A 4,849-nucleotide genomic window follows, 5' to 3' on the forward strand; every position below is an offset into this window, starting at 1 on the left:
TATATATATACACATATATATATTTAAGTTTTTCAATCCTTTTAGCCGCTGCTAAAAGGATTGTATACATATATATATATATATATATATATATATATATATATATATACATACATATATATATATATATATATATATATATATATATATAAACCTATATGATGTATGTATGTATGATATATATATATATATATATATATATATATATATATATATGTAGTATGTATGTATATTATATATATATATAGATATATATATATATATATATATATATAATATATACATACACAAGTACAGTTTTGTCATTTTTATAGCCCCTGCTTATCTAAGTCTTCTCTCTCTCTCTCTCTCTCTCTCTCTCTCGCACACACGCTCAAAAACATCAGATTACTAATACTGAGCTGTCGTTCTCTTTTTCTTATTATTATTTACTTTCTTTAAGTTCCGCCTCATAATCTCTAGCTTTTTCATCAGTCTGATAAATCTTTCTTCGATACTCTCTCTCACACATAACTATTTGACATCACTTAATTTCTAATTATATATATATATATATATTATATATATATATATATATATATATATATATATATATATACTTGTATAGTATTTTTTAGGGAGAGAGAGAGAGAGAGATAAAGAGAGCTTAATTTTACTGTTAGAGTAAAATATTGACTAAAAAGCTCTGACGCAGACAGACACTGAACCCATCAACTAGATTTTCGTCTGGAATATCTGAAAACAAATGGCGCTGATAGACTTCACGAACGAGCAGGTGCTCAACTGCAAAGGACACCAGCGCCCTCTCCGAAAAGAAGCCATAAAAACGAAGCCGCATAAAAAGACTAAACGCCATTAACGATAACTAGTTTACTGTGCAACTATTTTCACTTCTCTCTCCCACAAAATCCAGGAGTCTCTCTCCCGGCTTTCCCACTCGCCCGAGGGGGTCGCTGCTAAAACCCCAAACTTTTGAGGAACCGGTGGACTCACACAACTGCATCATAGGCCTGACTCTCGTTAGGTCGTAACCCCTATTGGCTTACTGTAGGATTGGCGCTTTTAAAAGACTCCCAGAGCCCGAAGATTCCTCGCTCATTTCATAAATGGGAGAATCTTTGCTTACCCGCTGCATTTCTTTCTTTCTCTCTTCTTCCTGAAGGGCATCTCGGTCGCGGCCGGGATAGGCGTCTCCGGCAGACCAGGATGTTCTCCCAGCGATGCCTTCTGGGGTATAATATTCATATCACCTACGGCTCCTGATCAAGGTACGAGAGAAGAGGAAATCTGAAACTCTGGCTGAACTAATGCATTATTGAAATAATGTAAGCAGCATGAAATGATGGCGTTTGCTTGACGAGGGAACAAAGAGATAATGCACACTAGGAAAAGCCGGTAATCCCGCTGCTGGCCTGAAAGCAAAAGTTGCCTTTGCTGGGTAAGTTGCAAAGTGTCGCAATCCATGACACTCCTCCGTTATCTCGAGAACAAAGCTAGCCTCCGGGGTCTTTGTTGAGACTGCAGCAGCCAGCAGGTTGCTTCGCTTATTCGTTGACTGAATAGCATTCTTCATGAGCTGCCTCGATGTCAGAGTAAGTTGCTGATAGCCAAAGACTTGCTTATTCAGTTGCTCTTCATGACATTTTAAGCAGATGACAAAAAGACTTATAAGTGACCACAAATTCTGTTATGAGACTTTCCCAGTTATCAGAATTTGGTTGAACACTACCGCAGACGCATTAATTTAACCTCTTGTTCCTCAACAGGACACGTCCTCCAAAGGTGCGGTACTCAAGGTACTTCTGTTGTTAGCGTGACACTATTTTACCTTGTTGCTTGGCGGCTGGCGTGGAACTGCAAATCATTGCCTGATACAGTCATAGATTTGGAAAGAGTTTATAATGCAAACAAAATCAGAGACCACAAGTTAATATAACATTTCTCACAAATCGCAAAAAACTATTTCTCTTGATTTACGCTGTCTAAAGAGATAAGCTCCTTCGCTACTGACATCCTCTTGGCAATGAAAATCGTACAGTCTATGTGACAGGCAAGTGGTACTATTCAGACTGACTCGGATGTAGAGGATGAAGTGGTTTATGCGTTCACAGACCACAAATGTTATACCTGTTTCATGTTCATTCCTTCTCTGACTGAATTGGTGGCACATTCCCGAGTACTTCAGTAAATTCCTGATTTGAAAAGTTTTTAAACAAGCTTTGTTTCTTGGGAGATGCAGAAAAAAAAATTAAATTATTTTCTATTTGTCGACAAGGCTTTGAGTAGATTTTCCTACACGTATCATTATTTACCAAAGATATTAATCAGCATGTGCATGTATGTGACTGTGTTTATGTTGGTGGGTAGAAAGGGTGGGTTGTGTGGGTATGTGAGATTTGGCCATAACTTTTTTATAATATTATCCAGGCATTAAGAACACTGAGTCTTAAGCTCATGGTAGAGCTTTAATGTATAACATAACACAATATAGAGTCATATAAAAAATATTTTCGAAAGATAGGAAATGTTGAACGTAAGTATGACATAATGTAGATTCCATGTTCCAGACATTAAAGAAAAATAAAATAAAAAAAGGAGAGAAAGAGAGGCATAAGTGTATATTACACGAACCTCTACTTGCTGTGGATTTCCTCCTGTTTCAGCTCTCACCACAGGTACGAACACAGTCAGATAAATTCAAGATATAAAAGAGAGCACTGAGGGCTTCCAGTAAACCGTCATTTGTTACTTTAACCTTTTCTCGATCATTTTACAGGCTTAGTAAATATCTGGATTACGTAAATCTTTTTGACTTTTAAAAGAATGAATGGAAATAATTCTTGAGTCACTGAAAATGAAACCCCGTGAAAGCTAATTCGTCATTACAGCGTGAATGCTACTGAGGAACGTGAAGTTACAGCAGTTACGCTGAATCAAACACTTACTATATAACGTGCACGTGCATAAAACAGCTAACATACATTTTCGTGTCACCAGCGCGTCAATTTTGGATGGAAAACACGGCTTACCTCTACCAAAACACGCTCCTTTATCTACAAATTAGATGACGAGAGACGTCACGTTTGAAGAGGGGAAATTCTCCATTAAAGTCTAATTACCTTAATTGTGAAGTGGTCTGAGAAGCCTAGACGCAAATCATTATGATCTTCGCTGCGGCATTTTCAGCAGTGGTTGAAACGATCTGGAATGATAACTTCCTCCTCCGTCAGCTTTTTGAGGCGTTTCCTCTTTTCTTTCATTTATGAGATGTTGGTTTTTCCTGCGCCAGACATTGACTTTGACAGATGTCTTCCAAGATGTGTTAACTGCAATTTTAGCAATTATGGTTCGTGAACAACTGGGAATCACGCTGTTGCAATACTGCTAGTTAGCAAGAGAGAGAGAGAGGAGAGAGAGAGAGAGAGAGAGAGAGAGAGAAACAAGTGAGTGTTCGTGTGATGTGTGCTCAGTGGGTATGCGTGTTATGGAGAGAGAGAGAGAGAGAGAGAGAGAGAGAGGAGGGGGTTAAGCTCTGAGGTTCTTTTTCTGTTTTTCGCAAATAAAGCTCACAGCTGCCTTTAAAGATTATTAAACAATCTTTATTTGTTGTGCTTATCGAAATATGAATATGAAAAAAAGAAACTAAAACATGTTATGATTCTAATTTCAAAAAAAACTTGCAGTGCGTGGTTTCATGCTTAAAATAATTCATTACATCATTTCATTATTTATTATGTCTATAAATTTGGAAGAGTGTAGGGAATCCCAATGCTTTAGTAAGCATTACCTGACTGATCAGGCCTGGTCAGTACTTCAATGGTGGCAGCCGAAAAGTGTTAAGGGTGTTAGGGACATAACGCTCGAGAGGTGGGTGAGGGTGGGGTGCGACTAGCAGCTTCATCCCAAATACTGCTGGAGCCATCTTCTACAATGAAAAGGACATGTAGTATATATATCTAGTATGTATATATATATATATATATATATATATATAATATATATGTATATATATATATATATATATATATATATATATATATATATATATATATATATATATATATATGATCACAGTGAGAGGGTCATTTCTCTGACAGGGAATAAGTGAATACCACATCGTGAGAGGAAATAGCACAAATGCAGTTTTTTCTCTGTAATACGAAAAAGGAAGCAACTCCGAGATACATTAGTGAGACTTCACTAAAGAGAGAAAGGACCATAGGTGACGAATTACATCTTATCCAGAAGTCCTGGACTGAGGCTGGTCAAAATGAATAGGTAACCTGTGAGAATGAGACAAGCTGCTCCGAAAATCCTAACAACATACATTTGAAAAGCCGTCGAGAGTAATGTCCAGAGCAGTATCTGCAGAAAACAAGAGATGCGAAGCTACGACTAGATTTAAGTTCAACCTGAGCGAAAGAGTAAGGGGGATGCAATTGCGAAGATATTCTAGAGTAGGTTTTAGCAGTGTGAAAGTTATATTTTCAAATGTTAATGGTCTCCAGATTCCCTGGTGTCAGTCAGTTAAGTAATTAATTGTAATGCGGGTTCGATCTTTAGTCAAATCGTCACAAGAAGGTTGATAATTGTGCCAAAATTATGCACTTGAAATGGGCATCGTTATTTCTCAAGAACTGCATACCATCTCAACCAAGCAAATTCATTAGCCTGAGAGAATGACAGGAAATATAATAATAGTAATGGAGACTCTACGAAAAAAAAATAGCACCAGTTATTACGGGAAAAATGACCGGTAGCCCTTCGGAAAGTAATTGCCCTTGATGTGACACACACACACACATACAAAAATTGCTTACAATGTCAAAGCAATTACAAAGGAAAGGAA

This window comes from Macrobrachium nipponense, chromosome 7 (genome assembly GCF_015104395.2).
Source record: "Macrobrachium nipponense isolate FS-2020 chromosome 7, ASM1510439v2, whole genome shotgun sequence".
Lineage (NCBI taxonomy): Eukaryota > Metazoa > Arthropoda > Malacostraca > Decapoda > Palaemonidae > Macrobrachium > Macrobrachium nipponense.